The sequence below is a fragment of the Lepisma saccharinum genome, chromosome 5 (genome assembly GCF_977018435.1).
Source record: "Lepisma saccharinum chromosome 5, izLepSacc3.1, whole genome shotgun sequence".
Classification (NCBI taxonomy): Eukaryota; Metazoa; Arthropoda; class Insecta; order Zygentoma; family Lepismatidae; genus Lepisma; species Lepisma saccharinum.
This window is the reverse complement of record NC_139233.1, coordinates 1,212,228-1,221,136: the sequence shown is the minus strand read 5'-3', so window position 1 is coordinate 1,221,136 and position 8,909 is coordinate 1,212,228.

The window sequence follows — 8,909 nt, the reverse complement described above, 5'->3', positions numbered from 1 at the left end:
GTTGAGACCAATCTTTGCTGAAAATTAGAATATCATCCAAATAACAAACAACAAAATTTCTGCAATCGGTGGAGAATATTTTATTCATCCTGTCCTGGAACACTGAGACTGCTGAACGAATCCCAAACGGAAGATAGCGGAAAAGATATTGTCTGCCTCTATAAGAAAAAGCTGTGTAAGGATATGAATCTTCAGTCAACGGTATTTGAAAATAACCGCATGATAAATCAATTGAAGAAAAGTAAACACATCCTAGGAACCTCTGTAACATTTCGTTAATTGCTTCTACTCTCACTTGTGGAGAGATAACATGTTGATTAAGTTTCCTAAAATCGATCACAGGTCTCCAAAGACCTCCTTGCTTTGGCACTATATGTAGAGGGTTAAGATATGGTGAAGAATCTTGGTAAATAATTCCCCATTTCTCCCACTTGGAAAGCTCTTCTTCTAAAGGTAGTCTCCTTGATATTGGTATGGGATAAGGTGTGCTTGTAATAGGTGTTACAGTATCTAATTGAATCTTGTAAGGTTCAACAATTGCTTTTCTAGGTTTATCTGAAAATTGTACGTGATAATACGACAGAAGTTTGAATAAATCAGCTTTCTGCAAATTGTCTAAATTATCATTTCTAAAAACAGACTCATAAATGGACTTCTTAGCTGGCATATATTCTACATCATCATTCAAAGTTGACGTATCACGTAACAATCTACATGAATAACTTTCATTATCATGTAATGTATCTTCGGAACAAAAGTTAGACTTTGTACAATACTTCAAATCTTCTGTAGAAGAACATTGCCGAGTTAAAACAGAGGAAATTTCCTTTCCTTTATCATTTAGCAAACTTACATTCCCTTCTTTAAAATCAATTACAGCTTTATATTTCCTCAAAAATGGAACTCCTAAAATGACATCGGCATTCAACTCTTTAAGAACAAAAAATTCCATAGAAAAGTATTCGTTCTTTATCTCCAGATTAATAATTTTACTGCCAACAACTTTACACTTCTTGGATCCAGCGAAACCGGTGAGTTTTACATCTTCCACGTTATCCAGTTTAATGTTGCCAATCAAAGACGATAGTTTACACCAAACGTCAAAATTTAGAACATTTGCCTGACTTCCAGAATCTATAATACAAACTACAGGTATTTGACAAATAATTCCATGAATAACTGGAACTTCAGTTAATGGAACCGGAATATCATAATCACTAACAGTCCATTCAGGTTCTTCTTCAAACCATTCCAATAAAAAATTCACTTGTAGTGGTTCCGATATTAAGTCTTTATCATCACGTACATTCATAATTTCCTGTGTTTGAAATGAATTTCGTTTGTTCAAATTTGGCCTCTCTGAAAGAAAGCAGAGTGAACGAGGCACTTCCATCCGCTCCTTTAATTTAAATTTGTTGTTGATTGGTAAGATGTTCCAATACCAGATTGTTGTGTAAAGGTCCTTGATACATTTCCAGAAGTTGAATTTGATGTTCCAGAAGTTGTAGATGCATTTTGTGGTTGTAATGAAGTCACATTAACAGGTTGACTGTAAGTAGGAGCGAGAGCAGGCTCACTTGTATACTGTGCTTGCCTATTGTAGAAAATCCTTCCATTCTGACTACTGTTAGGTAACTGAGAAGTTATAGCATCCTGATTATAATTCCTATTTGTAATGTCACCGGAAATACCAGAGTATGCATTATTTCTTTGGAATCTGAAATTATTTCTGTTATTATATGTAAATCCTGAATAGCCTCGATTATTTCTACGTCCTCTAAAACTACCATTACTACCTCTAAACTGTCCATATCTTGAATTAGTATTGCCAAATTCATTAGTAAAAGGTACTTGAGCATCCATCGACGAAGTCTGAGTAGAAGATGAGCAAGTGTTTTTGGTGTGTTTAACATTAATTTGCTTGACACTAAATTTTGATTTCATACTGTCAGGATTCTTGTTGGGTTTAACCTTACTACTATTATCGGTTTCTTCCGGTAGGAAAATAAGTCCTCTTCTACTAGTTCGGACAACATCTAATTTCCTTAACATAGTTGTTAACTGGTCCATAGAACGTATCTCATGACAGGTTATGTTATTAGCTATATTATTTGGTAACTGGCTAATAACTAATTGAATAACATCCAATTCGTTTGGGTTCTCAACTAAATTGCAATAATTTGAATATGTTTTCAACGCAAAGCTTTCTAAATCACCATGTACTGTAGGATCATACTTCCTGTTCCTTAATACTGATAACTGAGACTGTAGTATTTCCGGACTTGCAAATTGTTTCATGAATTCCCTTTGAAAATGATCATATGAAGAAAACATACGTTTGTGAGTTCTATACCAGTACGCAGCTCTGTTGGTGAAACACTGTTGAATACTCTGTAGCCTTTTGTTAATTGGAATGCCCATAAGATCAAGCATAGAATTAAGATGTTCTAGATATTCTCGAGCCGATTGGTCTTCTATTTTTCCAGAAAATTTGGGTAAATGAGACAGTTCATTTATCTTTACATATCTGTTTCCTCTATCCCCAACAGTAATTACAGGTAAAGACGTTGGAGAAATACAACGATCAAACTGACTTTGTGGATTATCACAGTAATTGTTATTTGTATTTGACTCATTAACACCAATTTCAGCATTTGGACAACTTGTGCCAGTCATTAAATTTGCATTACGCCTTTCACCTTGAAACCATGGTCTGCAAGCTTCATTCTGCAAGGAAGAAATATGACGAAACCCACACGTTTCACCAGGGACATTACTATGATGAACGGCAGGGAGGTTAGGTTCTTGCGAGTATGTAAACATTTGATTTATGTAACTATTTTCACCATCAGCAGAACAACATTGTTGAACATTGGAACGTTTATCAATATTTGTAACGGTAGAATTCAATCTAGAAGTTGTCTGCATATTGTTAATCGCATAATTACTTGTATCCTTAAACTGTACACTATTAGGTGACATATTATTTCGATAATGTTCCTCATTGCAGGTTGGAATAAATCTTTTGTTTCGCTTCCAGCGAACACGATTTCGAACATGCGGTTCATCGAACGTTGTTTTCACATGGGTTGTTAAAGATTCATCAGATGAATAAGTAGATGAATTAGTCACCCCCGAGTCAACTGCATTTCTAGCCCTTTCACGTGATGTCTTAGTTTGAGAACTATTTTGTGCAAGGGGAGGTTTCAAATTTCCCTTTGTGTAGCGTTGAAAATTTGCATAATTAGTTTGCAAAACATCAATACGAGATTCTATATGTTGAAACCTGTTATTACAATCAATAAGATACGTTCCAAAATGTACATTTTCCTTACCAGCAACTTCCAACGATGATAATCTATTATTAATATCAGTTATTTTGGATGAACATACTGTAATAGATTTATCGTATTCACTAATCAAATCTTTATTTATTAAAATTTGTTGTCCTTGAACGTCTTGTTCTGTTCGGATTTGAGAAATATTGCTATTTAAAATACTTCCCAAATGTTCATTTTTCTTGACACATTCAGAAGCTAGTGAATCAAGTTGTGTTTTAACATCGGAAGTCAAGTTGTCTAATCTTTGATTAACAGTATTAATTTCTTGATGAACCAATTCAAATTTTGAAGTTAGGTTACTATAAATATCCAATTCCAATTGTTCAAACTGAGACTTAATATTCTCATTAAACTCTGCAAATTCTTGATTAGATTGCTGTAACTGTAATTTCATATCTTGGTTAGCAAGATCCATTCGGGTTTTTAGTTCTTCATTAGACTGTTCTAACTGTAATTTCATTTCAGCATTAGACTGTTCTAACTGTAATTTCATTTCAGCATTAGACTGTTCTAACTGTGATTTCATAGAATTTTCTAACTGAGATTTCATTTCAGCATTAGACTGTTCTAACTGTGATTTCATAGAATTTTCTAACTGAGATTTCATTTCAGCATTAGACAGTTCTAACTGCGATTTCATTTCAGCATTAGACTGTTCTAACTGCGATTTCATAGACTGTTCTAGTTTCGTCTTGAGGTCTTCATTGGAAGCGACCATTAGCAATTGAATACTCTTAACAGTACTTAACAAATCACCAAAATTCGGGTTAAGAGTTTCTAGATAAGCTGGCAAACTAAAAGGATCATAATCTGGTTTGCAACCTTTACAATAATAATTTTCTAGTGTAGTCGAATAAATTGTCCAGTGAGTGACTGTAAGTTTGAGACAAGATATGTGATGCCATGACGAGCACTGTGTACACTGAACATACCTCAAATCATTGTCAGGATCATTACAACAAGATAATTTATCAGGTTTTGTAGAACAAACATCATGTTCTGTAGTATTCACATTACTGGAAGCGACTACGGGATTACCAGCATCAAAGTAAGTAGTCATTGTATTAGCCTGAATGTTTGTTTCTTTACGCGACGATTTAGATTTACTTTGTTTTAACTTATCAGCCATTGTGATCTTCACACATATGACGATTCACTTAAGAAGTTACGTTATACACACTGAAGATTGTGACATAAGTCTTAATTCAGCATATGACAAAAATTCTGTTCCATTACAACAGACATTCTTACCACTATCAGAAGATTGCACACTTTTTGAACAATCCTGGCTTCTGGGTCGCCACTCTTGATAACCGTCGCTGCGCTTAAACTTGCAGAACAATTATCAATGCAAATAAAATTGCGTAATTAACGATAACCGTTATATTTAAAATAAATACAATACAGGCGCAGAAAATCTCACAACTTCCATCACCATATTTAGTACTTATTATTTTTCGTTGCTATGGTTACATCAGTTTCATTTCTTGTATTTTATACAGCGTGATAAGATGATTATAACAATATATATAAAATAAACATGCATAAGTTAAAAACAACATCAATAACATAAATAATATTAACTTTGAACATGACAGTTTGAGAATAGGACAGTCTCACTCTGTAATGCCACTGTGCCGTAACCATCTTCCGGAGACTGACTACTTTCATGTGTGGCTAACCTGTTTCGTATTTCAAACTCTCCTTGTGTTCTTGTAATGACAAGAAATGTATACTTCTGTCACATTGTAGCTTGGTTATATACAAATCAACTGTATTTTGTGAAAATTAGTACATACAACACCGAATTTCGCATAAGTGTGTTACATACAAATAAGGTTTAATTAACACATTTTTAAATAAAACAGAATTACGCAAAACTGAGTTATGTATAAAGCAGTCTCATCTGTATTACTTGACTGATTCACTGATTATTAAAAGTTGTAATGGATTCATCAATGCTGAAGACCCTTCTCTCTTAGCAAAGAGCTAAAACTACTTTAAGTCAGTGGTTTAAAAGTACCAAGAATGTGATAAAGGTAAAGGTAAAGTGCTCCCCTGTGCATCAATTAAAAATCACTTTGCTATTGATTAAAGCTGACACCCTTTTCCAAATATAAGTAAAACACACCCAAGAACTGCAATTATAATGCCATAGATAAGACATGCCTTCCTAATGGTTTAGTGGTAATGTCATTGGCTTGTAGGCAAGGGGTCCCAGGCAGTGACGGCCTCAGCCTGAAAAAAGTGGGGGGCTACAGATTTCTGAGTCAAATTCTCGGGGGGCTAACTAATGTCGAGTAAAAGGTATTTACTTAAGATTACTGTGGTAATCATATGTGGTGACATATTTTACAGTCCAATTCAAAGATAAATCATATACAAGAGTACTTTTAGTCAAACAAAATGCAATAATAATATTATTTTCTTTTCCTATGCCATCATTGAGTTGAATAATGTCACACATTTACTATAATCATGAACAGTACAAAATATACCATATACTACAGTCAAGTCAACATCAACTCGCTGGATATACTATAAATACTACACGTAACACTATGTATAGGTAAAGAGTTTGAGTACTTTTTGCTTTGCTATAATGAGAGAATGAACCATAGCAAGAAAATATGATATGTTTTATGAGCAACTACTACTTTGTCTAAAAGGACAGAATAGACAAAGCACTCAACATCTCCTTACCACTTCCATTACAAAGGTAACACTTGATCTGCCGCAAGCAGCCACGAAAGATTGTAGCTTTTCGTTCTTCAGAAAAGTGACATTAACTTAGTAAAGTAGCCATCAAATAAACAATACACCCTTGAATAGAAAATGTGTCAATGGTACCATTTTCTCTGCCATGACTAAATATCTTACGTTTTTTGTTCAACGACTGAAAATCAGAACTTCGTGTTAAATGTGGGGACGATGTGAGAAATACCACCCACTTAGGAGGTGCCACTCTCAAGGAACAAGCACATTTTCACTACAAATTTACCTCTACTAGGAGACAAGTGCATTGACACAGAAGCAATGAAGTATTTGCAACTCTTGAACTGGACATTTTGATTAGTGAAAATGACTGTTGAAGAATATAATTTTATTTCAGAATATATTATGCATAAATACTGATCAGAATTGGATCAATAGTTTTAGATGTAGATGTGTTCCCCCTGCACAGAACGAAGTTTGGCCACTATGACGGCACTGCAGAAATTATTTTCTAACCTCACAGATTATAATTAATTAACATGTAGGACTAGGAGTGCGAGCCAAAAAAAAAATAAAAAAATGCCCAAGCGTACACCGTATTGCAATGATTAGTTGATTGGATTTGTATTAAGGATCACTATACACAGAGGATAATCAGCACACTTAATGGAATATTACCTCCACCGGAGATCGAACCCGTGACCCCATGATATGAAAGCAGCAGTTTTATCGCTAGACTATCGGTGCTGGGAGCCCAATTTTAATCTTTCCAATTCTTAGCATTTAAGAATTAGAATTTGTGTACTCTTTGATTCTTTAACATCGTATTTCTCCCTCTCAAATATTTGCAATGATAAGGATAGATATAATAATGAAATCAATGAGAGAACAACATGTCATTGTCAGTAATCAATTGAGGAACAAACAACATAATACTACTTTAGATTTTGAACGTCGTCCAACTTATACAAATTGATTTGTCACACCTGTTAGACCTATTCCGAAGTATAGTGATACGATTTACAGAGGCTGTAATTGCATTATAATTACATTTAGCTGTAATGCCAACAATCAAAGAACAATCACACAGTCACTGAATGCGTTCACCTACCAGACAGACAGGAGATTTTGTAGAGAGATTGGCGACTCATGCTGGCCAATTACTTAGTGTCAAATTATCAGTGACCACTGTTATCCAGCTGCTCCCCCTCCTCTTCATTTTAGAACACATCGTAATAAAATTGCTTTGCAATCTAACCGAACTAGAAAATGCAGTTGATCATTGTACTTGCCTCAACGGAAGTTTTAGAATGGAAAACGTAAATTTCTACTTTTTAAGTTTTCGGTCGAAATGCATATACCATGCTACAAAAATCTGGGGGGGGGGCTGAGACCAGCTTTGTGGGGGGGGGGGGCTTTAGCCCCCCTGTAGCGCTGTTTGGTCCCAGGTTAAATACATGGCAGAGGCACATGGTTGTTCGGATCCCATAAGGCCAGTCCTTATTAGCCTTTATGTGCATAAAGTGGACTTTAAACAAACTCTAACAAGCCACCAATAAAACCTCACGGTGTGATGTGATACTGAGCGTGCAGATGAAGAAAACACAGTATGACACACACCGCACATAGAGGATTACGCTGGCTGTGTCTAGTGTCAGAGCCTCGTTTGCCTGCAATAATGCACTTCCCAGGGTGCACTACATGGAAGAGAGGTGCCTTTTTCTATATATTGTGGTTCGTGGCCTGCCAGAATCCTGCCCTAGCTTGTTTTGTCCCTAAGATGACTCGGAAGGTAAAAAAGGGTGCATGACCTCAGACTTCTGTGAGAGATGGGGGGGGGGGGGAGGGGGCAGTTGACAATTGGCAGTGTGTGAACCACAAAACAAGCAGATATGTGTTTCCTCAGATCAGATTTGAACTTATAATCTAATAAATGTTGCTCTTGCTCTTTAGTAAAAGTATACTTTCCTCTACAAAATAGTGGCCGGAAACAATACATAACGATGCCAGTAGTAGGAATATAGTTTTCATGAAAAATATTAGTACACACTAGATAGCAACAGGAGTAACTTTCACTTAAACCGAAAGTGCTTTTAGAAATGGAGAGTCTTAACTTATTAAAAATAGGGACTGCCTCAATCAAAGATCAAACCTAAGACCTTGACTTGTCACAGAATGTCAAGGATTATGATTGTTTCTGGTTTAACCACAGTTCCCACTAAGTTTTTAATAGATTGGCTCAAAAATTAAGAAGATTGTGTGAATGAATATGACTTGTCCAAATTCAACAAAGTTCATTACAAAGATTAAAATTCTTGCATAAAATTCATAATGAAGGCATAGTAGAATATCTTTTCCCAAAGTACAAATATTGTGAAAACGTAAATTTTAGCACAAGGTGAAGACTCTACCAGGATTCAAATCTGGGTCTCTGGCATACTGCGCCATTGCTCTACCAAGTGAGCTCCCCTGATTTCTCACTTCCCCTTTTTTACATGTGTGGAATTATTGTTGTCAGTGTCATCCCAACAGAATGATGCCTTTTGATTTGACACACAAAGGAGATGTACTATGTATGTAGGTTTCTACATAGTACATTTCCTGTAGCCACCAAGTCAAAAGGCAAGAATTGTGTGTTAACGCAGTTTATGTATGTTTGTGACTGGTATTTCTCTCAACATTCTGGGAACACACAATGCTCTGCAGGCACTTGTGGTATCATTCCACAACAATAGTTATTGTGTGTCTGTGTGTACTGTCAAGATTGAAGCAATCAATATTTGTCTTAAAATTATTAATTCTGATATATCTAAGGGAAGGCCAGATGGAGTACACTCTCCCATGAAAAATTGG